This window comes from Parasteatoda tepidariorum, chromosome 10 (assembly GCF_043381705.1).
Source record: "Parasteatoda tepidariorum isolate YZ-2023 chromosome 10, CAS_Ptep_4.0, whole genome shotgun sequence".
Classification (NCBI taxonomy): Eukaryota; Metazoa; Arthropoda; class Arachnida; order Araneae; family Theridiidae; genus Parasteatoda; species Parasteatoda tepidariorum.
The window spans coordinates 44,684,141-44,697,568 of NC_092213.1; the positions used below are offsets into that span (position 1 = coordinate 44,684,141).

At 29.0% G+C, this 13,428-nt stretch overlaps 1 protein-coding gene across 1 annotated transcript in view; it reads right to left on the minus strand.

Annotated features, from left to right (window-relative positions):
* LOC107451669 (Inorganic pyrophosphatase Nurf-38) overlaps positions 1–2,580 on the minus strand; it is a 48,406-nt gene extending 45,826 nt beyond the window's left edge. The window contains exon 1 of the mRNA XM_071186723.1: positions 2,503–2,580. The gene's annotated coding sequence lies outside the window, so the exon portion shown is untranslated. The remainder of the gene's footprint in view (positions 1–2,502) is intronic.
* Positions 2,581–13,428: the final 10,848 nt, after the last annotated feature.

Below are 13,428 nucleotides of genomic sequence, written 5' to 3' on the forward strand. Positions count from 1 at the left end.
CTATCTAGTGCTTTAGTGTGTATTTGGTCCTAAAAACTTTTAAATAATTATTAAAAACCTAGTTTTAAAAATGGTAACATGTTATTTTAACGTTCCTTAAAAACACATTTAAAAATGAGAGAGAAAATGGTTTTTAAAGGTATTTTTGAATATTTACAGTGCCGATGAGTTTATGTTCTGTACATCATGAAAATACTTACATAAAAATACTGTCATTTATGTCATGACATATTTTGCTTTTTATAAAAGAAGATTTAGTTTTTTAAAGTGCATCTTGAAACATTATTATTGATTATCTTTTCTTATTATATAAATTAATACTCAAATTGAAATTGACATCTAATTATAAAGATAATAAATTGAATTGAATTATAACTATATACTAATTGAACTGTAAATGAAATGTGCATGTTACTGTCAGCGTATAAAATGCTGTCATTATATAGAATATCTATTAAATGTTTTATCTCGTAACTGCATAGAATGCCTTGACATTCTATAGATAAAATAACCATTACTGAACTTGATTGTAATCGTTTGTATACAAGGCTTGCTAGTTGACTAATTTTAATCTGTTTCACCATCTCAACTCTATTCTAGAGGGCGCTACCAGCGTAAAAAATGTATTGTTTACGTTACTTAGCATGTTAAATGTTTACTCAAGGAAACGTGTTCCCTTTGCCTTGGCAGCATGTGAATAATAGAAATCCAACTTCGAAACTTAACTTAGTTTGTATTTTAATGTTGTGAAAGTCAATGTTTATACAGTAGGTTTGGAATATATTTTTATGGAAAAAAAGATCTGTCATTTGTTTTGTACGTACAATATGCTAGCCCATAATAAGATTAAATTTTACACATTATTAGTTGTCTTGGAATGGCAAAATAGATTTTGAAGCTGTAAGCAATTGTATTGGGCATTTGAATGCAATAGCTGTTCTTAAATAAAACAATATTTGCTTCAAATTCTCCTCAGTACTTTAAACGTTTTCATTGATTTTGTAATTATAATAGAGAAGTAAGGATTCATAAGAGATTATAAAGAACATCTTTATGAATAGTTTAAATTTTTAATTCTCTTGTCATTTTTTAAAAATAAATTCAAAAATTTTAATAATTTATAAACGTGATAAAAAGTATTTTATTTTTTTATGTAAATATCTCATTAGATAAATTGGTTTTGCCCGTATATAACCCAAGCAGACAGCTGTCTAATGCTGACAAATGCCAGATTAATAAGCAGACAGCTTCAATGATTATTGAAACATTACCAAAATAAAATTACCAACAAAATAAAAGAAGCCACAATGCATTTGTGATAGTTTCTTAGAGTCGTGAACGGTAATATTTAATGACAATGGGCTCTGATGTCATCATGACGCGACGCTTTTGTTAAAGTTTCGTCTGGTTCATTGAGCCACTACGCCCTCTTGCAGCACTGAAACAAAACAGTTAGTTGATACTGTAGTTTTGATAAGTAGACTCTCTAGGTTTATAATTTAGTGTCTACGTCATATTTTTCTTAACTTCTGTATGATTGTATAGGTAGAATATTGTTTCCTTGCTGTTCCTAGTTTTTAAAATAAGTTCTTTTGTTTCATTTATAAAGCAATTATTGAATAAAAATAGAATTGCGTGAATTTACGCCAGTGTTTTGAAAATTTTACATTTTATGTATTTGTGAAGAAACATAAAATTTTCTAATCAATTCCAATTTTTCCTCTTAGATTTTAGTTTTATTATTCGCAAAAAGGTTCTCAGTCATATTTCCATTTATTCCTGTTTATCTCATTCTGTCAGATAATAATTTCTATGTGTAGAGAGAAGAAAAATATCCAAATTGTTAAAGCTTTTATGTATTCATTCTTTTATTAGTTTAAAAGATTATTTTTTAAAATTAGAGGATTAATAATATTTGTTTAATGTAAAAGGGGCTTGTTTTATGTATTTTACTCAATACTGAATTCAATATAGAATCAAGGAAAATGATGAGAAACTGAAATATTTAAAAAAAATCGTAATTTACATTGCAAAATGTATTTTTGTATGTAAATGTAATACATTACAAAACGTAATTTATAGTTTCAAAATGTATTCTTCATTAACAAATGAAATTCTAATATATGATTCCTTTACATGATCAAATTGACATAGAATCTTAAACTAAATTTAGATACAATTTTAGGTATATTTAATTTTTTAGAGTGCTAACTTTTTACTTTTTGAATTGATTAGCAAAATTAAAGAATAAAAATTTGTAAAATATAAATCGATTCTTGCGAAAAATTTAACCATTATATGCTAATTTTAAATTGTTCATTACATTGTTCAGCTTTGTAATTTACATCTTAAATTAAATTTGTTTTAAATTTTAACTCAATTAAATAACTGTAGAAACCTATGTTTCTATTTTTTGACGCTATTACAATATAAAAATAAGTAAAAATTTGCAAAACATAAATTGAATCTTGCATAAAAATTAAACCTTACATGATTACTCACCATTTTCCTGCTTTGAACCTTAAATTAAATTTTAATGTCAGTTGCTTTGCTGAGCTATATAAAAACATTGCTCTTTTATTTCCAGTTTAACGTTATTTTCAAGCCATTAGATATCCACATCAGCGTCAGATATTCAAGCTAATGGATAATTAGGGAATAATTATCAAGATTTGAATCATTAAAGAAAGGAAGGCATTAACCGAATCACGTGTCCTATTGCTGTCACACCTCATTTGGATGCATCTATTTTTCCCGATCTTTAATTGACGGCTTTTGCTATCCATGACTTAATCTGATGAGGTTTAAAATGCGTTGCCAACGAGAAGTGTTTGTTTTTGTCTGTTTTATCGTTTTCAGCTTCTGAGCATTGCATATTTTTAATTGTAATGAGATAAATGCTTAAGATTAATTATGCAGAAGAGTTGATGACACCGAAAATAAAGAATTTGTGGCATTTCATTAAAGCTTTAAAATAGAAGTAAATCTAGATCAAAATAATGCTGAGAACAAAATGCAATTTTCTGTTATGTAATGAATGGAATATGAAATGGAAGATATGGAACGAATTGTGATTAAAAAATTGCGATTAAAAAATTTACATTTAATATTACACAATAATGATTAAAAAATTTCTACATTTTAAGAAAACATTATAAAATAAAAAATCGTTTCTTATTTCATGCATTGTAAAAATAAATATGTTAAATTTACAGACAGAAACTGTCAGCTGGTGTACCAGAATAAAACCGCTAAATTTCACGGAAAGTAACGTTATTTAAAAGACATATGTTTTTTAAGCAGATTAGTACTGTTATTTTAGCAAACGAACTTCGTTATTTTAAAAAAGAAGCTCTTTGGAAGAAAAGAAGCATTTTGGTTAGTGGGAATTCGTACAAGTCTATACTGCATTTAGAATCTGAGTTCACCTCAGTGGTTAGTTTACTTTACTATATCACTCTAAATCACTATGAAGAAAATTTTAATTGTCTTGATCTCATAAGCCTTATTGAATTTATATTTGGGTGTCAAAATGTTCAAAATTGTAGTGAACCACGCCATTATAAAATTTCTCAACTAACTCGCAGCTCAAATTACTAAAGAATTATATCTGAAGAAGTAAAATAATCCAATCGAATATTATTTTGACAATAAAAACGATTCGCAGTTTTATTTTTACGAAGCTCAAAAACATAAAACAATTGCTGAAAAGAAAGAGCAAGTATGGAAATGAATCGAAAAATGGTTTGAGAAAAGGTAAAATTATCGTACGGTAAACAAAACTGAATGGTAAAAATTGAATTTGGAACTGACATCCATTTATGATTAGGGTGAAAAACAGGATAAAACCGCTTTATCAACAAAATAGTTTTAGATCGTCAATTATACAGAGAAGGTCCGTTATTCTGAAAGTCCGTTTGAGTTATTTTTTACAAGGTAACATAATTTATAATGATATGTAGAATATAAGTTTGAATTTTAAAAATCTTTTTATGCATCTAGGTATGGCTAAACTACTAATTATAGTAGCTACTATCTTTTTTCTTTGTTCGGAAATATTTGAATTCCATTAAAACTTAAATAGGATTAGAAAATTGGCGATAAATAAATTTAACGTTTTATGTTAGAAACAGAAAAGCAGTTATATGTTTTTTACTGACTGTTAAATTATTAGGAAAAGCTTAAAATCTAACAAAAAAAATTTCTAACAATTTTGTGGGATATTATTGTGAAAGTGATCGCTATTGTTGTGAAAACTATCATGTTATTATAAATTACTATAAAACATAGAATAATAAAAATTAGAATAAAAAAGAAATTAAGTAAAGATATCAGATCACTTGAAAATGAAGGCTTTTAAGAAATGAGACATTTAAAAATGGTATAATATTAGCTAAGATTTTTTTAGTCAAAGTGAAAAGGAAACATGCCAAGTTTTCTTCTTAGCAGATTATTAAATCATTGAAACTTTTTAAAAATTTACTACTATTAGTTACTAACACGTTAGCAGAGTGCAATGCAAAAAACGAAAAAATAATTTTTTTCATTAATATATATCAACCTAATCAAAGATTTCAGCATATGTGGAAATGAAGATTCCAACAAATAAAAAATTTAAAAATACAATGAAATGGGCTATAAGTTAAAAAAAAATTCGCCTTTATTCTTTTTACGATTTAAGAATTTATTTTCCTATATTTCTTTATCACCATAATAGTCGAACTCGTTTATTATGAGACTTGATTTAAGGAATTTCCGATTTTAACGAGGAAAATTTTTTAACGAGTGGTGTATTTAATGTTAAAGAGCTTTTAAGAAAATCTCTTTATTTCGAGCGTAACTCAGATTTATAGAGGAATTTTACCCACACTGCTTGAAAATTTATTAACGTTAACAGAAAAAGAGTGTTCAAGTGTCCACGGAAATTTCATTCGTTTTTGAAAGGGTTTTAAAAAAACCTTTTATGTCAATTTATTCGAATAATATATGTCGACAAAAGTTAACGAGAAATAATGTGAAATTATTTATATGTCATGCTCTGAATCACACAATTGTAATAACAAGCGCAAGATATTGTTGTGCAAACCATTGAATAGTTTCTACATGTTAAATGTTAAACATATGTTGGTGCGCATGTTATTCACAAAATGCAGATTCTGGCTATGATCTAAAAGAAACAACCAATGGAGCAGGAAAGAACGAATGAATTTTAAAAATATGCTAGCACGTTACGCATTGCCTTCTCGTTAATTTTAAGTAATTTTAACGATATGAGTTTTCTCTTGCTTTGAATACTTTATTAACAATAATCGTCAATAATACGATAGTTTAATGTGCACTATTTAGTCTGTTTTTAAGGCACTTTTATTTACAAAAAAGTAATGTTTTTTCGCATGATTATTTTACATTGACTTTTTAAGTGAATAAGCGTAAATTTAAAAATTGAATAGTCCATAACAACGTTAAATCTATGAGGGATTCAAGATAGTGATTATCGCATACCCTGATCTATGAATAAATAAAAAAATAAAAATTCCTTTTTTTAATAAATTTATATTTATTTTTTTTTATAAATTTATATTTATTTCCTTTATAAATTTATATTTATTTTTTTTATAAATTTATATTTATTTTTAAAATAATTATTATTTTTCCATTTAACTAATTACAATTGCTTATTTTGGTGAAATGATTTGACCTAATCAAACCATTATCAATGTTAAAAAGAAAACTCAAGCGTTTTCTTAGTAAGATTTAAGTTACAATTTATAAAATTAGACAATATAGCTTTTAGTTTCAACTGAATCGATTTTAATGATCATTCGGTGTCAACGCACAAATTATTTCAACCAGTTGGTTTTCTTTCGAAAGGAATTTTGACTGGAGTTTTATTCATATTATAATAAACGTTTTATACAGGTTTATTTTCTAGATCTATAGATGATAAACTGGGTTCGACGAAAATTTTTTTTTCTGTTGGCTTGTTGCACATGGAAAGAAATGTGGATAGAGTTTTATTATACCTTCCCAAGAAGTTGTCAATTAAAGGGTCTCTTGACCAAAAAATTAACTCAAAATCAAAATGGCGATCTTCCAACTTCGTAAAGCATGCCAATAACAACAAAATTAAAGATGTGGTTCAAAGAAGAATCCGGTGCAATGATAGCAACTTTAATTTATGCAGTCTACTTTTCCAGCATATGTAACAAATTTGAGTCTAATTAACACAAATTGGCATTTTTTTATTATTGTTTTTTTTCTGATTTTTTAAGTAACGTTTTAAATCTTAGCAACATTGTTTGTTTTATTAGATTTTTTGCGAGATATTCTTAACAAAATATAATAATATATTCAAATCAGGAAACCTAGAAATAATTTTGGAATCATTGTGCGAAACAGTGCAATTATATAGTAAAAAAATAAAACATTGGATTTTTTTCTGGATTACACAATAGCATAAAAATGCTGTTGCAGAAAAGCAAAAAAAAATGTTTCATTAATTAAGAAAAATAATTCATTGCCAATTGTTGAATCAAACATCATCATCGTTCACACGACAGCCCCAGGTAGGTCTTGGCCTTCACCAGAACGTTTTTTCATACAATTCTCCTAATCTTCAGATCTTGCCAGCTCAATACCCCGATTATTTTAAATTCCACGTTAGTGGAAACCAGTCATCGAAGTTTCAGATGTTCTTAAATTCTTACTACCGATTGGTGTTATGTGCTGGTCTAGTTGTATCCAAACAGCAAATTCACACACCAAATCACAATCTATGCTACTTTATGAATTTTATTCTATTAATGTCCTTATAAATTTTGTAAATTTCTGTATTTGTGCTTCTCGCTGTCAAAATTGCCCTCTTTGTTAATTATTATAATCTTTATTACCACAAAATTTTTCAATATTATTAAAAATGCTTAGAATAAAAACAAAATAAGAAAAAATTTTAATCACTGAACAAATATTGTTTCTAACTTTTCTGTTAGAAAAAATTAATGACATCAGTGGTTTCGTATCGACAGATAATGTTTTATTACATAACCAAATATATTCAATTAATACGGTATCGCTTATGATCTTCCAATTGTGGAAATAAGATGAGCAGTATCAAAAATGTTTTTGCATAATGAGAGAGAAATACATTCATTTGGATCTATTTAGCTACTTTATCACGTCATTCTTTTGTATTTTAATTGTAAACTCATCGAGCGTAAATCTGATAAATCTTCAAAGATATTATCAATGCAAATATCTGGATTTTCTTAATCAATTAAGCTCTAGAAAGCAATATATTGTTCAACTATTAAACAAAAGAACATCAAGACTGCACAAGATAGAAACTTTTAATCAAGTAAAGGAGAATAGATTATGCTTGCTCATTTGAATTATATTTCTTCAAGAAATGAAAATAAGTTATGATTTTTTGCAGAAAAATTTGTTATAATTGCTGAAAAAAAGTTATTGCTTTAGATTGAAGAAGTTAGGTCTTGCATGGAAATAAAATTTTCACTTGAATTCCAGAAATAATATCTTTGCGTCAATTAAAAAAGTAATATTCATTTTGATGTATGTAGTAGTTTATCGTACATGATCGTTTTTGAAATTCTAGAGTCATTATAGATGCAAGTATTAAAACTTTCTTTATCTAGAAAGCTAAAAAGCGAAATTGCTTAACTAATAAATGAAAGGATATTAAGACATATGAGATTATTAACTATTAAATTACTCCCGCCGTGGACTGATCGTTAAGACACAGTTCCCAGCATATCACCGAAATCAAGCATCACTGGCTACGGTCAGTGTGCCGGTGGGTGATCACTTGCATCAGTCTGCGTAGGGACCGAGGGTATTGGCCCTCGTTAAACTGTTCTACCGTAAAGTGCTCGACTACGCGTGCAGGTCGTTGGGATACCGAAGCGGGGGTGCCTGCAGATGATCAAAATTGTAATGGCATGTCTTCGGATCATCCCCAGGGATGTTTCCTAGACTGCAGAATTTTAAAAATCATTTTAGCATCCTCAGGGATGTTTCCCAGATCGTCGCCAATGGCCCATTGGGCGACGTAAATGAACAACAACTATTAAATTAATTTTGTTTCAAAGCAAAACTTGTTAGTCTGTTGAAAAAATAGTTTTAGCTTCATTCTGAAGAAGTTGGGTCACGTGTAAAAATAAATATTTCGCTTGAATTCCAGAAAAATATAGCTATAAGTCTATTAAAAAAATAATATTCATTTAAATGTATCTAATAGTTTATCGTACATGATCGTTTTCAAAATTCTACAGTCGTTATAAATGCAAGCATCAAAACTTTCGTAATCACGAGAGCTAAAAAGAGAAATTGGAGATTGGAGAAATTAAGATAGGTGAGGTCATTAGCTTCTAAAATATGAAGAAATTCCAGAAAATCTTGGAGTTTGTGACGAAAGAAAGTTTTTAGTTGAGCTCCAGAAAAAGAAACGAAAAGAAATAGTTTCATTACAATGTATCTAATTATATTATCGCTATATTTTCCAATATCTTGATTAAAAATTCCTCAGGCGTAGTTCCCCAAATTTGTCAAACCTTCAAAAATTTCATCAACGCTACTATCGGGATGTTCTTAATCAATTGAGGGCCTGGAAGTGACATTATTTAACTAATAGTCATAAGTGTCAAGTTTTTGTCATTTTTTGTACCAGTTTCAGTTATTTTTTAAGTTAACACTCTTTTGTCACATAAGTTTTGAATGACATAGAATATGATGACATTAATTTCGAAAATCATTATTGATAAAAAGATACTAGAGCTTTAGTGAAGTTGGCAAAAAGGTTGTGCTGGCTGAAAATGAACAGCTTATGTTTAGTTGAATGAATAATAGTTATAGTTTTAGTTTGTGGGAAAAGTTTGAAATTTTAAATAATTGGAAAAGGGAGGAAGTTTATATTAAAAAAAGAATTTAGTTCTCAGAAAAATGTTGCAAAGATCTCAGAAAAATGTTGCAAAAATCTGGGGTTTCGATTTCTAGGGGGCGCTTGAAGTCCGATAAGCTTCGAATTGATGGGTACCAGCTTGTCTGGAAAGTAAAGGTGGCTTGTGCGCAGTTCTAACTACATTGCCAGTGCACTGTTGGAAATTTCTCGAAAAAAATGGCTGAATAACAATTTATTTAATTGTTATTTGGCTATATTCAAACAAAACAGTCCAATAACCTTAGATAAAAGAGTATTAACAGTGAGAAAAATCGTTTATTAACTGCTTTCACCTAATACAGTTAAGCAACCAGAAATGTATCGTACTAAGTAGACCCACCTAATGAAACCACTTAGTTCCTTGCAGCTGGGTTCATTTAATAGCCGTGAAGGCAAATTTATCAATCTCATTACTGGCAGAACGGGGGTTCAAGTTTCAACGTTTGCACCACAATATTTTCTTCTTTCCCTTCAACTCAGGAAGAGATTCAAGTGTCTTGCAATCCCCGATTTGTGACCTTAGATTATAAGACCCCTTGAGTTCGTGGGTTCGAACCCCGATGGCCGAAGACTCCCCGTGTAGTTGGTTAGTGATGCACGTTAAAATTCTGTCGAGTCGCAAAGTCCTCCATGTTCCCATAACAAATTAATACCTCTTGGGGTACTGGATTGGAGATCGATCGTTCTCTGAGTCAGGTCAAAATTACGATCTGTGGACGAATGAATGGATGTACGAATGGATCCGCCTTATAAACAGGTGTGACGCATGGTGTGGTGAGTCGAATTCTTGGCCATAGATGGCGCCACTGAAAAACAAGAATCGCAAACTTTGCCTTAAATTTGCTCGGTTTCGCCAAGCAGGCTTGCCCGTGTGGGAAGTGGCTTTAGAACAAACCAACCAAGACTATAAAAATGCCATACTGTCATTCACGCATAGATGGCAGACACCATAAAGCTGCGTAACACAAAAACGGTCTAGTAATTTCCATCTCCTATGACAGGAGAAACAACTAAGCTAATCAAAACATATTCCACTCTTCTGTTGATAAAACACACACAACTCATCCACAACTTAAATCCAATGTCCAATTAAATTTCTTTTTTACGGTTTTGAATCCAAGCTAGTTGTAAATATTTAAAAGCCGTATAGTTTTGTATTCATAGTTTCATAATCATACTTGTGTAAACGGTTTCAAAACCATAAAGATAAAAAAATGTTCTTTACCGTAAACTTTACGGTTAAGGGGATACACAGACTGCTGCTGGTTATTTTACGGTAGTTTTAGAATAAAAAGTCTAACAGTATGGTCACAAAATTGTAGAGTCTTAGCCTCCATGATCTCCTATGGAGGAATGAGTTTTGTTTTTTTGCGCCTCATTTTGCACCACTAGTTTTGCACCACATTTTAACAGATAAACTTAATATAGTTATAAACATAACAAAAGGATAATACAATAATATTATCATGAACATAGGAATAGCATAATTATAAGCATAATATTTATAAGATGAGCTTAAAATCGTATTTTTCTCCTTATTTAATATAACGTTTTCATGATAGTCATTTATTTTTTAAGTTTGCAGGCTTATACAACGAAATTTGGGATGAGAAATAATACGACATTAATTACGCATGTAATTATTGTTAGAGAGAAGAAAAAAAAATTTAAATAAATACCAACTAAGCTCATAGCAGATATAACAAATCTCCTTTTCTTAAAAAAAAAAAAAAGAAAAGAAAGGAAATAAGAAAGCACGAACAATTTCGCGCATCCCCAATCAAAGTCTTTTTAAGAAAACTTGGGGCATTAGAAGTTTGCTTTGTGGCTCAAAGCCAAATCACTTGGGCAAAATTTAGAGATAAAAAGAAATAACTGTAATACAATAATAAAATTGTCTTCTTCCATTTTATGGTTGTTCTTCGTTTTTATCACTGTCATTGTGATTAATGATATGCATCGAAGATCTTTAGAGAAAAATATAGGGCACTGAAGATCCAGCTATGTAATCTATGGCGCCAATGCAAATTCGAATAACTGTTGAAATGGCACAGCTATAAAATCCATAAACCACTTAAATTCATTTTTAGAATGCAATGTGAATTTTGACTTCTCAGTAAAATTAGTAAAAGAATTCACAGAAATATCAGTTATTTTTTCTCATTAATAAAAGAACCATTAAATCACAAAAGAAACTTTTTTTATCACTGTCATTGTAAGTAATACAAATCACTCAATAAGTCTCCATTTTAGTTAAGAAAACAATTTTTTTTTAGAAATTCAACTGTATTCGTCAACATTTCCTTCAAGAGTGATACATTCAATCTAATGCTCCTTTAACTTTTCAAATTTTTTTAGAACAATTTGCTTTTGCTCTCAACATAGTCCTTAGTTTCAGTAATAACCTTCATTTGAGACAAATTTCCTTCTCATGAGCATCTTTTCGAGGTCTACAAAGATCCAGTCGTCGCCAGGGGCCAGATCTGGGAAGTATGTTGGGTGGGGAAGGAATTGAAATCGCAATTCCTTCATCGTTTTACCATCGTTTCCATCAACTTCTGACGAAGGGCATTACTTTGGTGAAACAAAACTTTTTTCTTTTGCATGCGAGGTCGTTTTTCTCTTAATTATGTTTCCTATCCAAATTAAATCCATGAAATCCTTAAATTCTTTATTGAATATAATGTAAACTATGTATCCTATCCAAATTAAATCCATAAAATCCTTAAATTCTTTATTGAATAGAATGTGAATTATGTATCCTATCCAAATTAAATCCATAACATCCTTAAATTCTTTATTGAATATAATGTGAATTCTTTATACTCTATTAAGTTAGCAAATTAATTCACGAAAACATAGTTATTTTTTAAATGTAGTTATTTTTTATTAATGGAAATATTATTTATTCACGAAAATATCGTTTTTATCAGTATCATAGTGGTTAATGATATGAATAGCAAATCTTTCGAGAAAAAATAGAAGGCAGAAGACGGATATATGTTATTAATGGCGCTAATGTAAATATCACTAGTTTGCTTAGTACAGTAAAGAAATAGAATTGGACCGAAACATATATGGTACTTCATGATAGCCATTGCATAGTTCCAAGATTTTTAAACTTCACTTAAATCTTTTAATTCTTAAATTTGTATTTAATACAAAAATTCTTTTCTTTATATAAGTAACTCATAATTTCTTTTTGATTTACACGCAAACGTGAGGAAATAAATTCTGAAAATGCATATTGTTTTTTTTTCTCTTAAAGCAATAGCTTGCACATTAACATAAATATTTAAATTCGTTAAGGGTTTGACATAAATTTGAAACGTCCTTTAAATTTTATCTTCCGCCAAATTGTTCTAAACTTGACAATTCATTCCTTTGAATTTCGTAAGGCTTTTTCGGTTAATAGACAAATAATGGATATCTTTCTCTGTTTTTCTTATAAAACTTAGATCTAATGAACACGTGAGAGAATATTGCAGCTTTACAGGGATTTGACTGATGTCTTTTCTTAGCTGATCCTTTTGAAATATCAATTTTTTTTCATGAAATATTCAATATGAAATAATTATCATAATTACGAAGTTAACATAAATTAACCTTAATTTGGAGAGCTGGGAATATCAGCATTTTACACTATTTATAATAATAAAATTAAGTATTTGCGTGTATTTTCTTATTAGCTCCAGAACCATTTTTTCTATCGTCCTGAAATTTTATCAGCGGCTGCGTCAATTTTAGTTCTCGATCCTAAAATTTATTCGAAATTTTAAATTAGATCATAAAAAAGAGCTGGTTGAAAAAGGAAATTTTATCTTTGACTAAGGGTTAGTCATTGGTTTAAATTAAACTACAGACGATTCTTTTTTTTTCCCCTCAAATATTTTAAAAATATTATCTGGGATGTTCACTAGTTCATAGCTCCATTTGATCACAAAAAAGAGTTTGTTTATCGCACGTATTTTTATATTGTATTATTTTTGATCATATCATTCATTTAAACTAAAATAAAATAAAAATTAAAGAGGATGATGGTTTCGAACATGTCCTCATGAAGCCAGCTCACATGTTAAAAAGAGGAAGAAAAAAACATTTTCAAACAAACATGTTCCAACACCAAAAAACCAATATTATTACTCACTAATCTTTTCAAAGTCACTTATATTTACTATAGCTATGCTTTGCTATACTTATATAAATAGATGCGTTACGGTGGAGGTATTTAAATTAAGTTGACAATGACTGTCTATAGATGTTGCTTACACCACCTCTCTTTCTTCCTGACTAATAATTGTATAGATTTAAGTCTCGAAAATGGTAATGATTCTGGAATCTGCCGAATTTTCATTTTCATGAAACAAAACATCAGACCGTTGTCAATTATACTTCCAGCAAGAAATGTCTTTGCTTACCGATTTGTGTTAACTCACTAACCTTACTCATTAATGATAGCTACATTACAGCTCAAA